Source organism: Wyeomyia smithii, chromosome 3 (genome assembly GCF_029784165.1).
Source record: "Wyeomyia smithii strain HCP4-BCI-WySm-NY-G18 chromosome 3, ASM2978416v1, whole genome shotgun sequence".
Lineage (NCBI taxonomy): Eukaryota > Metazoa > Arthropoda > Insecta > Diptera > Culicidae > Wyeomyia > Wyeomyia smithii.
Window position 1 is genome coordinate 258,545,128 of NC_073696.1, and position 18,430 is coordinate 258,563,557.

Genomic DNA, 18,430 nt, shown 5'->3' on the forward strand with positions numbered 1-18,430 from the left:
TGGCTCGAGCAGAAACGGGCTCTCATATAGCCCAAAGTGTGCATTCACGGTTAACTAGGTATAATATTCTGTCGACCATGTTGGGGATAGCAAGCATTAAGCGAAATTTGCATTTCAACAAGGCTCGACAATTACACTGTGCTACAAATGAAAAAAAAAAATGCAAGAACTTCTGAAGTGACCTAGTGTAGGTTGTAGGTCTTGTTGAGTGTAACATTCGCTCATACTAGAAATTTTCCAAACACCCCCAAAATCTGAAGTTATGGTCAAAATACGGTTTTTGGACCTCAGCGCATATAATATTTTTTAACTCAGTCATTTATCAACCGATTTTCGATATTTGAGTTTTAGAAAGGGAACAAATAGAGCTTTCAAAATATATGCAGGTTTTTACTAATATCAATAAAATATATTGAGTTATTTGAGTTTAAATCTAATTTTTTAGATATTATCACGCAATTTTTCAATTTAATTTGAAATTTGTCATCTATTTTTGTAAGAAACATACCACAAATATACTATAATTTTGAAAGTATATTCAATTCCGAATCAAACGAAAGTAGTTTTGTGGAAATCGGTTGATAAAAAAATCAAATTACAGTTTTCTGTATTTAAGCGGATGAGTAGGTGATTTTCCAATCGATTGTAGCAAGAACGAAGGAATCAGTCGAAAACTAACCAACTTACAAGCATTCGAAATTGGATATATTCTTCCCATTTTCCATTTCTAGATTTTCATTTTACACCAGAGACCTAGTTCTACGTCAAATTTTTTTTATTTTTTTTTTAATGATTTATTTCTAATAATTATTACTTTTACCTATTCTTCAGGGTTTAATTTTGTATCTGATTGAGTTGTATTTACAGTAATGTTACGATTTAAGCAATCCCTGAGAATTGTAAGATGATTTCAAGTTGATCAAACGTGCATCAATATCATCTTACATTACCTGACAAATTTTACTCGTCTTACTGTAGATAAGATTATTTCATCCTTTTCCAAAATTTTCCAAAAATCTTGGAAATAGTTCGTCAAATGTTTCTTTATATCAAAGTTGCGGCTGTCCTTTGTAATCATCAAACTTTTTTCTTAGTTACGATGTACATTTCAAATTTTATATGCAGGTAATCTTTGGTTTTATAATGTTTTATGCCCAATTTTTTAATTTTCAGAACAAATATGCAAACTTTGTGTTTTTTAACTCTTATTAATAGTTATTAAAATTTTGTTGGTGGCTTTTTTCCGTTTCATTGTTAATTCAATGTTCTGTTAATTATTAAGAACATTTCTTTTTGCTTCGTTGGTTTGCTGTTGTGATTCAATTTCAATATTTATCTTCCAAACTTTTAACCGTTTTTCAACATCTTTTATTTGTTTATGCAGATTCAGAATTGATATAAGTTTTACTGTAATTTCCAACACGTTTTTAAGAAATAATATTCGACAGTTAATGGTTGCGTCTTTTGATAAGTCAATTACACTTAAAACACAGGTTTTTCCCAAGAGCTCAAACTGGAAAAAATAACAGAAGATTTGTATGCAAAGACGTCCCTAGAACTACATAAAGATGTTTGTTACATTACATGCATTATTGTATTCGAGAATGATCAATCACAATATCATTTAAAGATGGCCAAATACCAGCTCATATGAGTATTGCCGAAACCGGGACGATATTAATTTAGCGTAAATCGATCCCACTTGCAGTTTTTTTAGAGTAACCACAATATTTTAAGAGATTCATACTAATAAATAATGTAGAGTAAAAATTATTAACCTCATTATTTTAGGGTATATCATTAAAAGATTTTGCGATCACTAGGATCGTCCTAGCGTGGTCACCGTGGCTCTGTGGTTAGCTATGTCGACCGGCTAGCTCTCCTACACGGTTGTGATATCGGGTTCGATTCCCGATTCGGTCGAGGATCTCTCCGAGCTGGAAATTTTCTCGACTCAGCACTGGGGCACGGAGTATCTATGTACTCTACCATACACATGCAAATGTGCCAAAAACAATATCGATAACGAATTCTCTCACAGACTAGGGTGCGATATCAAAAAAAAAGAAAGGTCTTAGTGGCCATCAACTAGTAAAATGATTGGTTTGTGCAGAAGCAGGCTAGGTATATAATTCAGACTAGACCGTGCTAGAGGGACGACCAATCAAAGGTCGAAATCTGCGTTTCAACAAGGCTTGACAATTTGCGATAGTACAATAGTTCGAATATTCAAATTACAATTTCCTGCATTTGGAAGTATGCATGGATGATTTTCCAATCGAATTATTAGCGTTTGAAATTGGATATATTTTTCTCTTTCGTTTTTAAATTTTAATTTACACCCCTATGCAGCCAAACTTTCTGAGAGACGCTGTTCTACGTCAAAATAAATAAATTTTGAAATTCCTGTAAAAGTTGGTGCTCCTAGCAAAGATAACTTTTTCAGAGACTTGAAAGAGTTTCCCGTAAGTAAACGAAGAAACGACAAGTCCAGTGAGCAATTACTCTGCGGCCTATTGAAACACTTCTGCATTTACTAGCTGCATCAACATTCACAGGAATCGTTAAAAACCTATAATATTTTTAGAACAACCTATTTGAGCTTTACAGCAACATTTTGTTTGCTTTTGTCGGCCAGTGTTAGGTAATACACTGAATTCCTTTTTTACGCAACTTTTTTTATGTAATTTTATTTTAGGCAATATTTTTTATCCGATTTCCTCGAAACTATGCGATTTGTGATGCAGGAAAAATTTTCACACGAACACACACACACACACACACACGGATATACACCCACACACACATAACACGTAGCGGAAGATCAAAACGACGCGATCTTTTCTCACGCGGTTTATAAAAAATGACGCGATTTTTTTTTTGCGCGGACTTGTTTTTTTTAATATTTTAATGTACTCTGTTTCTTTTTTACTTCGTCATGTTGTTACCTTTTGAAATTTGAGATGTTTTCAAGTTTTGTTTCGATTTATACTGTTACTACCAAGTTTTTTACCTATTTTTTATTTTTTTCTTTCAAATATTTGCAGATTTAAATTCTCAACAAGTCTTTGAATTTTTTTTGTGTATTTTTGAAATATCCCATATTTTAGAAACTTTTGCCATTATTTTTAGACTGTCATTTGCTGTTATTTTCTCCTCTAATTTCATGTATATATTTGATAATGTTTTGATATTTTATATTATTCAGTGTAAAAGTTGTTCAACATGCTAACACTCAAACTCTGTTTCAACATCAGAGCAAAAGAAAATGCTCTCGACATACTAAGATTTGGATAAATTTTTTCTTAATGTTGGCTATAAAACATAAGTTTTACAGGCTGGCTTATTATTCTCCTCAATATGTGGAAAAAGCAGAGTGAATATTCACTGCTCTCTGCTTGCTCAGCATGAGCGCTGCGTGTAACAATTTTCTGCATCAAACTTTTTCATACTGCTTTGTGCTGTGTTTCTGCCGCTCGCAAAAAAAAAAATTAATACAATTGCTACTTACACTAATGCTGAGCCAAACAATAGTGGTGAATCACTCTAGTGAGAAGCAAATACGCGTGACGGGCGGCTAGATTTTTTTTCGGTTTCGAGATGTAAAGCAAACGACGCAGTCTACTTTCCTACCTATATGCTCTTCTCATTTGATATATGCTTGAGACACACACAGTAAAAGCACTGCAGTGAGCTCTGTTTGGTAGTTATTGAGTGTAATGTTCTTTCGAGTGAGAAAGCTTACATCAGTTTATTATCCCTCTGGAGAGATATTCCAAATTCTACAGTGGTGTTTTTTGCGAGCTCCTTAGATACACACGATTCGCTGCTCTCTTCAAGCAAGTGCGTTGCGTTGCCCACCAATGAGAGAGGTGTTGTTTTCGCAGTGAAAATTATGCTCATACACACTAGTAATTCTCTGAGGAGTAATATCAAGTCTAATTACGGGTATACCTCAATTTTACGCGCATATGAAATTTTTAAATGTGCGTAGAATTTAAATGTATTCAATTTTTTATGCTGAAAAAAAGTTATGACTGTAACTCAATGGCTACATGACCACGCTACGTAGAACTAAAAAAAATACATACAGCACGTGATAAAATTATTTCCTTTCAAAAAAAGGAAATATTTTTATCAAATCGATTTTTGATAGAAACCGACAAACAGTCAATAAGTCAATAAGCATAATAGGATCCAAAAATCAGGCTCGAACTGGTAAAAAAATCGACCCCATAAAAAAATCTCGAGTTAGTATCGGGTTCGAGTGTCATAAAAATAAAATTCTCGGGTTCGGGTTTTAACCGAATCAAAATTTCGGGTTCAGGTCGGATACGGATTTAAAAAATATTGAACCCGATCTCTCTACAGTTTACAAAAAACGTGTTCTGAGAAATCGTTGAGGCACACACGTTTTTGCAAAAGATCCCCCGTATCCAGGACTTCTCTTACAAAGTTATAGCATGTTTTACCTTTTCTATAACTTTTAAAATGTATAAGGTAAAAGAGGGCAAGTGGAAGCACGATAGCAATACTTTTTCTGAAGGCTTAGCTCAAGTACTACAAACTGTCATGGGCTGCATTTGTCCCAAACCATCCATATTAGAGTACGGAGAGAGAGCATGAGTTATTTAGAAAAATCACGGTTTTTTAAGGATTTCCATGACATGCCCATGATTGGCTGCATAACTACCTGACAAAACGCAGCCTCTCAGTTGGTTGCATGATTACCTGAAAAAACGCTGCTTCTCAGTGAAGATTAGTTTCACTGAATCTCATACCTTATGCAATCAGTCCGATGTTCCACAGGGAAGTAACTTGGGTCTATTACTTTTCCTAATCTTTTTTAATAATGTTTGTTTAGAAATTCCACCTGAATATAAACTATATGAGCGGATGATCTAAAAATAATCCTTGCTGTACGATGTCTGGAAGACTGCAAGCTACTATAGGCTTTTATCAACCGATTTGCAGAATAGTGCCGTATGATAACTTGACCGTACGTGTTTCCGATTACACGGATCGACAAAATGAAAAAAAGGGCATTTGGAATGATCAACCGCTCAAACCGGAAAAAATTGAAGATATATTCAACCATTCCTACTAACGTCAACTCACGTGAAAGTCTCGTATAAAAACCGCTCGCCGGGTTCGTCGTTTTAACGTTATGTTCACGAGGAAATTCATTTTGTCTCGGAAAAAACGGTAACGGTTAGGGAGACCAAAATTCACACAAATGGTTGAATAGCTATATTCTTTCGTTTTTTCCCGGTTTGAACTTTTGGCGTGCACCTGTGTTGACCAGTGTGTTAAAAGGCGCTAAGAAACTAAGTCCCTCTCTTACTCTTTTGAACCAAAGTGCATTGGAAAGAATAGTATCTTTGTTTCAACATCAAAATCAATAATTTGGTCACTTTTTACAAGTACAGTCTGAGATTATATCAAAGGAATCTAAATCTTGTTTTAGATTGGTTTCCGTGTTTATCTATCTCCTTACCCCTTTGAAATAAAAGTTGCTGCTAACATTTACTGGGATCAGAATCGGGAACGTAAAAATTTTGTTCAGTCGGATTGATCATAAATAAAATTTTCTATAGGTGGTACATATAATAATATTCAGTGGATGAAGTATGTTACTTAACAATATTACTGAGCACAGAAAATGTATTCCTGAGCAACAAATGAGGCAAAAACGTTGAGAAAAAAATGTGATTAGTAGTTAGTGGTAGCCTAGTGTATCTTATATACTCCTAGTGATCTGGTCGATGTGTTTACGCATTTGAAAACCATATTAAGATAGACTGTAAGCTTATCACCAATAGTATGACGTGATAGGCGAATACGACCTCGAACCACAGAGAACAGACGTTCATCTTCTTTTCAAAAGATGTGTGAAAACTTGCAACCGTCATTTACCACTAAGGGGTGATGCTCCCGCTATGTGGCGCTTTGTCACTTACAAACCAAGCACTGATATCGATAAAATATGGATACAGCAATATTTATGCAGTGTAACTGGGGCACCACAAGACAGATGTCGTTAGTGTATTAACGTATTTTGATTCAAATTTTTACACACGATTTTCAAATTTCTTTATATGAACATGAATGTCTGTTCTCTGTGCTCGAACTAATGATTAATACAAATTATGAAAGCACAGAGAACAGAATGACAACAGCCTTGAAAAGAAAACGATTTCCGCACAAATAAGTCCTTGCATTTAACTGCTTTTCATTAATCATAAATTGCTACGTTATCATAATAGTAAATTTAAGAAATTCTATTATTATTTTTAACCTTTACCAACAGAGGTTGTAGGTTATCAACTATCATCGACGGATGGGACAACAGTATCGGACATCACCCGCGAACGCTTCACGACATAAGTATTCCTCAAATTGGCTTCGCACTGTTGTTCGTTTCAAGACGGGTGCTGCTGGATTCCGCTCTCGCGATCGGGATCGACGGCCGGAGATGGATGATGTTACAAGTTCGCACAGTTACGTCAGCTGTAGAACAGCTGCTAGCTTTTGCAGATTCGCACTTCTCGGCAGATGATTAATCGGTGAGAAACTGGAACAGTCACGTACAATTGGATTTTAACGAAGCGATAATGATAACGTTGGCATGCAATCTACAGTGGCCACTGAGAGAGGGTCACATTCAAGTTCACACTTACTTGTGCTATCTTTCCAACGAGTAACGACAATCGTCAATGTCAACAATAAACTTATCCAATGTGGAATTAATTATCGCTCATATACCAACCTTAACCGCGAAATGAATTGCCGTGATTCATATAGCCATCAGAAAGAAAGCGCAGCAGTAAAATTCCGACAAGGTCGAACTTTCGGTATTAACCTCCAGTGACAACCCCAATCTAGTACACATTTCACCATTCGAACGCGTAGCCATAACCCAAAAAAATCACCAGAAGGTCACACAATCGAAAAATTCCATCAGTCCAAAGCAAAACAAAATCCACGACAATTCATTCTGCTGGTTAGCCCAAACCAACATTGCGAGGAAAAATAGCAGGAAAAAAAAAGAACACAAACCGAAAAAGGTTAGACTCGGAATTATATCACCGCTTTCCGATGATGGTGGTGGGGTTGGAAAACTGCCAAAAAGTGGAGCCCCAACTTTTCCGGTGTCCTTTGGGTGCTGCCAACGTCCTTGACACAGTCTCGACAGAGCCGTTTGGGGGTTCTATCCTTCGCCAAAGTTTACCTCCGATGTAGAAGAGTCGATTCGGATTGGCTCCCTGTTCTGCACGGGTTGTGGGGCAGCGAAAGCGCGATAACGTTTAACGTCACGAGAAAGTGACTGGTGATGGGGTGGGGTCATAGATTAGTTTGCTCAATCATGAAAATTATACTTTTAAAAGGTGCGCTGGGAAATGATTTGGTAATTTATTTACAGCGATAATCTGTTGGCGTGGAAAGAAAAGGACACATACACGGGGATAGGAGGAGGCTAGATGCGAACTTTCAATGACGAATGAAATGGAAATTAACCCTGAAAACGCTGCTTCGCATCGAATAGGACACTGCCAAAAGTTGAGTCGTTACCTACTTACGAAAGGGGTGGTTTTGGTTACGCAGGAGCTCGTTTTACCTGGAAGGAAGGAAAGAAGGACAAACATCAAATTAGAACAATTTCATTTGAAGAAAAGTTTTACAGAGGAAATTGGTGATGGCCATGAAGCAACGAACAATTATTTTCATCATATCAAATTCTTAGTAAATGCTACACATATAACGAATGTTATGTGAAAGCAATTCTATAACATCAGCTCAAGCATACGTTATGGAAGCGCTTTCCAAGCAAACAAGAAATCTCGGATGATTAATTTTGGTATTTGTGGAGTTTTTACGGTAAGCCCCTCTATGTCAAGAGTAGAAAGAATTCCGCCAGCGTCTTAAGATGGAACTTTAACCAACACTCAGAATAAACAAAAAATCATGAAAATCGTTTTCCTTAGGTTGAGAATATTTCCTACAATTTTGAAGCGAAAGTAACACGATCGACAACAGATTTGCACCTGAGTTTAGGTGCAGTTTATCTGTTCGATTTGATTACAAGTTTAAGTATCGACCAGCTTGCAGTCATGTGTCATGTATTTTTCCTTTGTGAGAAACAGAAGCTCAGATACAGTTTTTTCTATATAAAGAGAGCTGAAATGACACCCAACTATATCTCACTATATCTCTGTCATGACAAATTACATCGCCTTAGTGTCGAACAGCCGTTATTATCAGGAGGATGAAAGCAACGAATTCGAATCAGCTGTTCGCGGGTCTGTCAGTACAGGCACATACGTGAGGCAAACAAAGATCAACAACGTTCCTTAGTCTGCCTGTCAGCTAAACCGGCTTGGCAAAAGTCGTTTTATGGGCAAAGGAATGCTACGTTCCGTACTACGATCCATACTGAACGCGTGTCGACGTCCATGTCTTTGTTGTTGTTTTGTCGATTAGTAATTTAATATTCCTGCACGATTTCGAAGCTAGAAAGGAACATATGCGATAGCTTTAGTGAATGTTTTTTTGTTTGCCACTAATAGAATTAATGAATGATTCGTGTTGTTCATGAAACATTCAGTATAGGTGACAGTAAATAAACAGGTTTCCAGTAGCTACTAATATTATGCACTTTTCCTACTCAATAACTATCTGCCATGTAAGTATCCAATTAATTATCATGCGGTAACCGATAATATCCTCTCAGAGTAGCTCAGTTTATTATAATTCACTAGCGAAGGGTTATTGCCAATTTCGTTTCTCGGGATATTTTCTCTATCGCTAAACAGAAGATTTATTGCTGCTTTTTAGTCCGAACTGAATAATAAAAACTCCAGGAAAACAGAACGTAAACAATCGTTGGAATTTGAATATCCATCGTAGAAAGTCAAGGGTAGTAACATGGTTTCCTCAATTTAGAAGATCTGAGTCTAGAATACGAGAGTTTTTGTAAAACTCTCATTCTGCTTAGAACTAACATGAGACACTTCTTCAATAAAAACTATCGAAAATCAAGCAAAATAATCGTTTCGAGCTTTGCTACGTCCAACAAGGAAATATTAGCCCATCCTTGAATTACAGAAAATATTGATTTAATGGCGCGCCACCGCTGTGCCGCCTCCTGCCTGTGTAACGCAAAGCAAACAGCATCATTAGACAAATAAATTACCGATCGTTCGAAGTTTAAATTATATTATACCTCCGTAATGATTACCCCGGTGAACGTCATCTCTGCTGAAGTGAACTGCAATTGCGTTCGCTATTCGAAGGACACACACACAACGTCGTGTCCAAAACCGACCGAACGATTTCTAGTGCCACTCGTTACATTACGGTTTGATTGTTCCGGTTGGGACCAATCAGGCCGGATTTCGAAGCGGGAGCAAACTCTATCAACTCAACGCATCAGCGGCTCCCCAGTTTACGCAAATTTACTGCACTCTAATTGACTTATTTCCGCGCAACGATTGTCAAACGCATGTATTGTGCAAATCTGTATGCACAGTGCGTAACGAGTTTGGTGGATAGTAAACTAGTAAACACAACAATCCCTCCTCGCCACGCACAGCCAAATCTGTACAACTATCGTGGCCATTCATTGGAAATTTGTGCGGTAAAGCTATTAGGTGTAGTATGCAACATTCTGCTAAATGTACAGCTGGACTTTTGTATTTTAGCGGCGATTGTAGTTTGTCGGCGAAAGTCTAGAGCTGGGTGCACGCGCGCCAGCGTTATTATCGTTGACCATGCCATCAATCGACCCCAAACTTTGTCTTGTACCCGGTTGGACAACGATAGGGTCTGTTATTATTATTTTATTGTAATTAACACTACACTAGGGAGAAGTTGGTTTCTTGCAGTTGCATAGCTACAGTAGCTCGTAATGGATTGTATCGATATTGCTTGGCGGTGTTGCTAGCGGGTAATTGGAATAAAACTGTAAACTAGCCGATTTGGGGGTCAACCACAATTGGTTCACATGGTTGTAGGGAATTGGCAGTGTAATTTAGCAACTTGTTCATTGATTACACTGACTGGCAAACACAGGATTTGCCCTAGTGCTTGAATTGGAAAAAAATTATAGTTTTGTAACCATTTCTGCGAGTTTTCTGCCCCTAGCAAAGATAAATTTGCAGAGACTTGAATGAGTTTTCCGAAGAAGCGACGAACCCGGCAGGCACTTATACTGTGCGGCATTTCAACGCACTCCGTTCATACACTTTATATTGTGCAATGTAAACAAATGAAGAATTATTCATTTTTACGTTTCCTAGATGTATTTTGAACCAAAAAAATCGGTAATGTCACTCAAAAGTTAAAACAAACAAAAAAAGGACAACTTTTAATCATTTCCTTCTAAAAAAATGCAAATTTTCCGCAAACTTTTTTCATAGATTTTTGATGGTCAAAATTATGAAAATTTTACATATTTTCGATGTGGCCTACTGCAGACTCTGGGAGCTTCAAATCCGTTACTCTTTCAGTTTAAGGAAACTAACAAAATAAGCTCTAAGTTATATGCAAACATACCATAACAGCATTAGTAGATTGCTTTATATTCCAAGATATCGAGAAAAGCTATTTCTCTCCATTTCTGAAAGAGAGAGCTTTGGGGGTGTTTTTCAACATGAACCGTACATAGTACCATGAAATTATAAAAAAAAACATGCGCTCAAAACTTCCTGAATATGAAATTCGATTTTGGTAATTTTGGCCGCTCCTAATATGGGGCCTGTCTTATGTACAGTGTTACTAAGAATTCTGTTGTAAGGTTCAGGAATGAAAGCTCAAAGCTTGGAACCTAAATTCATTGGTAAAGTAAGTTGTACTTGCAGCGCGTTATATTTTCTATATGTAGAACTTTGATATCAAAGTTTCCCATCCACAAAAAATATGAACAACAAAGCCAGTTTTGTTTGACTGAATCGTACGCTTCTGTGAAATCGATTAACAAAGAGTAAGGCAAGCTAGCAATTAAACATATTTTCTACTGTATACCTTTTTTAAGTATCTAACACAATTCAAATGTATGATTTTTTGAAATTTCTATAGCATTTTTAACATTTTTGATATTTTCGATATTGTCAACAGTTTTGTAATTTTTACGAAGGACTACATCTTTTTTAACTATGCTGTGATATTTTCTGTTGAAACTTAAACTAGAATTAAACGTCACGAAAAGTAGATTTCGTAGGCTTAAAACTTCCGACCTGTTTACTATAATTTATCCGACAACATATTTGTACAACTTAAACACAAACTTGCGGGATGGTTCGCCAATCCCAAATAGTTCTTCCACGATGGAAAAGGTCCTAATTGCAGCAGTGGTAGGTTCGTTGAATCCAAACGATGTACGATGAAATGCGGCGTGTAGCAGGCCAGTTAATCGTAAGGATCGCTGAAAGGCACGGAAGTTTAGCTGGAACAGGAGAGTCGGTGAATCTATTTCGCCGTTCAGCATTGTGGTGACAAATACAGCCTAAGACGTTCAAGCATGTCAAGCCCAAGTAATCGACAGCGGTCAGGGTACGATGGAAGGTTATCTGGATCACGCCAGGGTAAGTCGCGTAAAGCAAGTCGGACAAATCTCCTCTGATCACGTTCAATCCGCAGACACCAAATTAACTGATGGAGGTACCAAATGAAGCTACAATTTTCAAGTAGTGGTCGTACTAGTAAGCAATATAAAGCTTTTAAGCAGTGAGGATCTTCGAAGTCATGGCCGATTTTGCAACAAATCTCAGCTGTCGAGTCGCCTTTGATATCGGGCTCGCATGATGTGAGGAAAAATTGTGCCTAGCGTCAAGTAGAATGCCAAGGTCGCAATGAACACGGTCAGCTCTTTTCAGCTCAAGTCCATCAATTCGGTATTCGAATATAATATATGCAAAAAACGGTGGAATGTCATGACTTCACATTTTCCAATGCTAATTTCCAGCCAGTTCCTACGGCACCAGGCGACGAAAATATTTAGCATACCTTGCAATCGACGACAGTCGTCGATTGTACGAACTACCAGATACAACTTTGAATCATCAGCATATACCAACCTATAGCGCGAAGAGTAAAGGCCCCATATTGCTACCTTGCGGAACTCCAGATTTATTAGTGAATTACGACGGAAGTACGTAGTGTCCCGACGCGATTCTCCTAGTCGAGAAATTCTACGCAATAATACATATGCCATGGTTGATTCGGTCGAATGCTGCCTCCAAATCGGTTAAAATGACATCAATTTGCGCTTTTTGTTCGATATGTAAAATGCACCTAGAAATATATGCAAGCAAGTTAGTACAAACTGAGCGGTTTGGCATGAATCCATGCTGCGCGTAGTTCTTTGTGGACGTTATGAAAAGACGATTATTTAATGTTGGTCTTACTATACGAGACATTTTCACTAATCACTTCAAAAGTAACAACGACAAATTATCTTTCTTGTAACAAATTTGTTACCTAAAAAAGCAATAAGCTTCATCTCCACTCAAATAACACCACATACTGTCGTATATATTGCACATTGCATTTTCTGCCAGTCTCCAATTCATAAGTTCATCCGTCGTACGCATATGGAGTCTAAAAAGTAGAGAAACGTTGTGACAAGAGCAACTGGTAGCTTGAACACCTCATAAAAATTGAACAAAAGTTTTGTTTTTGGAAAAATTTTATTTAATTAATTTTTTTTCTCCACTATTTTTAGTTAGCTTACAGTGCGTAGAGTGTTTTGTAGAAAAAAATGCATAAGATAGGGTAATCGCTCCATTAATCATCTCAACAGCTTGGTGCACCTATATTCAGCTTATTTCTCTCATTTGTCCAATTTACCGTCAAATTTCGACAAATTTTTGAAAGTAAATCTATTTACTTCTCGATTTTCTCAAGTGGCTGAAAGTTTTACGTTGAAAATATGGTAAAATTTGACGATAAGTTGATCTAAAAGGCGTGATGAGATGAATATAGGTACTGAGATGAATATAGGAGCGGTTACCCTATTGAATTTTTTCCCTTGTAGAAGACTGAACCACTGCGAGCATTTTTTTATCTATTGTGGTATGCTTCAACTTACTCTAAGTGCGTACGAGCAGGTACATCACTATTCGGTGAGTTGATGTCCATGCTACATTGCACATTTATCCCATTCCCATTCGTATGAAGTTTATTACCTAACCGGGTCTTTGCCTCCAAATTTCGGTAGGTTCTATGTGTCCCTTGCCGAAGATACGCAATCTGCGTTGTATTAATACTCAGCTTTCGCAGAGTAGATGTTCTGAAGTTTCGCTTTCGATGCCACAAAGGTGACATTTATCATCATCAAGTTTACCTATCTTCTTGAGATGATACTTACTCGGACAGTGCCCTGTAATAAGACCTGTGAATGTCCTCTCGGGTCTTTCTCATTTACCCTGAGCAGCACGAGGCTTTTCTCGTGATTTTGCTCCATGAATCTTTTAGATTATCGAAATCCGGTTATGACATCCCAGTTTGCTTTGATGGCCGCTTTATCCCATTCACCAAGTTCAGCTTTCAGAGCGCTCTGGGAGACTCCACAGAAAGGTTCTGGGCCAACAAAGTTAGTGGACGACCCTTGTCTGGCTAGTAAGTCGGCATTCTCGTTTCCATCGATTCCACAATGACCAGGAACCCAGTATAAGTTAACCTGGTTTTTCATAGCTAACCTTCGGAGCGACAGGATGCATTCCCACATTAGTTTAAAGTGACAGAAAGGAGAATTCCGGGCTTCAAGTGCTGCCTGACTATGACAGAAAATGCAAATATTTGCGTGTCGATAATTTCTTTTCAGACACGTATTCGTGCATTCTATTATCGTGTATATTTCCGCCTGGAATACTGTTGGCCAGTGTCCCATGGGAAAAAAATTATTAATTCCTGGTCCTGTGAATCCCGCTCCCACGGAACCGCCTGTGTAGAAGCAAAGTGAACCGTCCCGAATTGTGGGTCCACCTTGTTGCCAACTTTCTCGTTCTATCTCTAATATTCTGTAGGGAATTTCGAAATTTGGTTTCCTCTCTAGCCAATCCTCCTTACTTTTTATTAGATTATTTATTTGGAAATCTTCCAGTATTCTTAGCCGTCCTGTTAGATCTCCTTCTTTTAGGTTGTACTGACGATTTAGCCTTAGAGCACTTTTTCCGCTTCTAGTTAAACCACCTGATGACGTGGAAGAAGGTAAAGTATTGCATCTAGGGCTTTTGATGGAGTGCTTCTCATAGCTCCACAAATCGATGCACAGACCAATCGTTGGATTTTACCTGGCTTAGCTTGGTTGGATGTTTCAGTGGTTTTGGGCTGGGTATGATTATTGTTTTATATATCCAATGTATCATGCTGGGTTTGAGACCCCAGCTTTTTCCAAAGGCTCGGCTGCATACCCATAGGGCGTTGGTGGCCTTGGTGACTGTTTGTTCGATTTGAGTGTTCCAGTTTAGTTTCAGGTCAAGTATGATTCCCAAATATTCGACTTCAGTGGAAAGCTTTATATCGGTGTCTTCCAATCGCAATTTAGGAATAATGTATTTCCTTTTTCGAAAGAAAGGAACAACGCCTTATTGTTTTGGATGGTTTTACACTCAACCCCTCTCGCCTGCACCATTGAGCTGTGAGATTAAGTGCAGTTTGCATTCTTTTAGAAATCACGCAGTCGTGCTTCCCCCTAACTAAAATCACTATGTCGTCCGCAAAGCCTATCACTTCGAAGCCGTTTTCCGATAGGCTCCGAAGAGGATCGTCTACGATTATTGACCATAACAGGGGGGATAATATCCCTCCTTGAGGGCATCCTTTTGTAGTTTTTCTTGTTAGGGACGTGCCACCGAGTTTAGCCGTTATTTCGAGACTTAGTAGCATAGCATGAATCCACTTTGTTGTGCTCCTGTCTATGCCTGTCCTGTCTATGCCATGTCTTTGCATGGCTATTTTCATTGAGTTGTGAGACACATTATCAAATGCTCCCTCAATATCAAGAAAGGCTGCCAGGGAAATTTTCTTGGCAAGGATGATTTTTCGATTTTTTTTATCAGATATTTATATAACGAGACTAAAATGAGTTGAGAAAATAACGTAGAAAACCGTCCCAGAACGTTTGAACTTTGACTGAATGTTATACATTTTCATTATTCACACCGAAAATTGGGATTTTTTCAAAATCTGATCTATAATTGCTTGTGAGCTAACACGGAAAACGTGATTGGAAAGAGATATCTCGTACAGTTTTTGAGTTAACGAAGAAATCAACCAACGAAAAAACCGCTCAGTTTTTGGTGTAAATACTGAAATTTATAGTACAGGTCGGACTCGATTATATATAGTCTCCGATTTTTTTTCACTATATATAATCGAATTTTATATATAATCGAATCGGAGAAAAAATGTTTTATATTAATTTTTCATAAATGGTTTGTTGTTTTTGGATAAATAAGAATTTTATTTTTGATTCATCCCCCCAAAAGTCAGAAAAAACATTTATTACAAAAGAAATACATATCTTGTAGTTATTCTTGATGAAATTGCAGTCAAATTTAAAGAAAAAATATTTACAAAAATATAAAAGTATATGTAGATTTGTCAACTTGTTTGTATTAAATTTTTCAAATTTTTAAAAACAATTATTTTTCCTTTTTTTTATTTTTGTAATGATTTTTATCCAGGTATTTTTGTTAAAGTAATTTCAGTTTTTTTATTTTCAGATTTTCTTAAACAATTTTCAAAATTAATTTTTTTTTCTATTTTTTCCTATTTTATCAAGCGTTACGTATTTTGTAGATATTCTATTACGATATATTAGCTCTAGATACGTCGTATTTGAAATTCAAGAGAAAAAATTTTTTTGCTTCTATATATAATCGAGTCTAAAATTATATATAATCAAATCATATATAATCGAGTCAATATATAATGGAGTCTCTTTATAATCGAGTCCGACCTGTATAGCATTTTGAACTTGAGACAGACCACTATCATGTACAGTCAAAATTTAAACATATTGGGATAGATTTCTACCTTATTTTTCTTTAACTCAATTTAGTCTTTTTACGCGGTTCTATACAAATTTGGAACGTATCTTCCGTGTAGAAAAAACCTGAATTTATTGGTTCCACAGTAAGATCGTTTTTTGCGAGGGATGCGTTCCAAATTTGTATGGGCCCGCGTAAAAAACGACTTTTTTGAGTTGCAAATATAACAAAGAAAACCTTCCTAAAACGTTTAAACCTCGTTTGAATAAGATAGTGGCCAATCTAGAGACCAAAATGCAATATTTTAAATTTTGAGTATTTACACCAAAAATTTGTGAATTTTTTTGAAAACTGATATATGATCACTCGTGGCCTAAAACGGAAAACGTGATTGAAATGAGGTCGATATCTTGTACCGTTTTTGAGTAATGAATGAAAGCAACTCGCGTAAAAAAACCGCGTAAAAAATTACCTTACCGTACTTTCTTTAGAAGAAATTTAGTATAAAAAGCGCTGCAAAATCTAACTTTTCAGTCTTACCTTTCAGGGAAATAATATCTTCAGCAAAATTGTAGACAATGTTGTCACAAAAAACTTTACCGAAGATACTTTTCTGCTGACTACTCTTGTTTTGGAGATATGACGTTCCTTGAAATTAAATTTAAATATCTCAATAGCAATAGCATTAGGCAACAATGTACAGTATATATTCGTATATCATTCAAACACACAACTTTGTATAAGACACAAAAAAGATAGCTTCCACGAAGACCGAGTAGTTGCCAAATTTATAGAACAAATATCATTTTTTGTACATCCCTAGATCACAGAAAGGCAAAAACCAGCGGATTAAACCAAAATGAATTAATATTACAATCACTCTGCGAAGTCGATTGAAACGTTTGTCCCTTCCAGTATCTCTTTAAATTTTTAGTAATGATTCGGTCTATGTAGAAGTTATATTTTTTGTGTCTTCCACAAAATGTGTATCTGGATGATACACGAACATATACTAAACATTGTTGCCTTCTACATGCTGCAATTTTTTAGATATTTGAAAAATCAAATTTTAAGGACTGATTTAATATGAAATATTTTATCTTCAGAATAAGAGAAGTTGGAATAAACAGTCTTGGGGAGAGTTTTTAGTCACAACATTACCTACAACTTTACCAAAGACATCATGTCTCTAAAATGCAAGAAAAAAAGTTAAATTTTGCAGCATCACTCACACCAACTTCAAGTTCGATAGAAGATGCTTCTGTATGAGCATAGGAACCTTCCTGAAGCTTTTACCACTGAATCCATGTTCAAAAAGTCGTCTCTGGATTGTTATGGAACTCACAGGTAAGTTCAGCTCGTCTTTTCTCTTTGCAGGGTTGAAGGGGTCCTTATGTTCGGGTTTCAAAACCAAGGTTATAGCGCCTTTACTCGCTTCTCTCCAGTCGATTCCTGTTTTTTGGACATTGAGTTGATTTGTTATTCAGTGTCTTCTTGCTGTTTCGTATACAGATGTTTGTACGACCTTCGTAGCACATTTTGTGTCTATTCCTTGCGCCGAAGAGTTAAATTGAGATGCTTCTAAGACCTCTTGAAAATTGGCTAATTTACCTAACACAGATATCGAAAAGGTAAAAGAAATGACACACAGGCACATACTAAAGTTTATATTGAAAAGCATCTGCATAATGGAAATGTTAGCAGTTGATTTCTTATCGTCAACCCGTACAGTTGCGTACTTCGTAGCAAATTTTACCTGCTATCATATGTACTGAAGAGTTGATGCACCTTCATGGTGCAAAAGCTTATTAGAATATTAGAATTATTATAATATTAGAAAAAGATTGGCTTATTAGAATTTTACAAAAAGATTGGGTTATAACTTTTTTAATGATTTTTCTATAGCGAAAACACTTTGTCCATCCGATTCCAAAGACCTATGTCTGTTCGGTCTACTGTATTTTTATTACTCATATAATTTTTTTATAACTTTTTATATTTTTCAACCTATCCAAAAATTTATGTAACATTTAAATTTGACATTTCGTTAAGTTGTATTATTTTTATCATATTCTCCCGTTATGAGTCTATTTAAAACCTAATGTTGAGTATTTCCCTTCACAAGGAGTGATGTTTGTAGAGGTGACTTGAGTTACTACAGATGGGGGATCCAAAGCTTCCCTTTTCAGTGACGGAAACGTATAATGTATATATCACTAATTGCAACGTAAACAACTCTTGTTAACGAGAACCACCATACGAAGTTTGTCTGTAAGAGTGATACGGCTATTTATACGGATACTCCTGCATTAGCATTTATTTGCTATTTTAGGACACTATACAATACACATCTCAACAGCAGCAGCAGCACAGCTGCCAGTGGCAGGCGGGAAAAGTTAGCAACAATGAAACAATTCGTTGCATTTCGCTTCGGTCGG

General features: G+C 36.6%; 1 protein-coding gene across 1 annotated transcript in view; it reads right to left on the reverse strand.

Annotated features, from left to right (window-relative positions):
• Positions 1-18,430, reverse strand: part of LOC129727628 (protein fem-1 homolog CG6966) — a 134,191-nt gene that overhangs the window by 38,237 nt on the left and 77,524 nt on the right. The window lies entirely within an intron of this gene.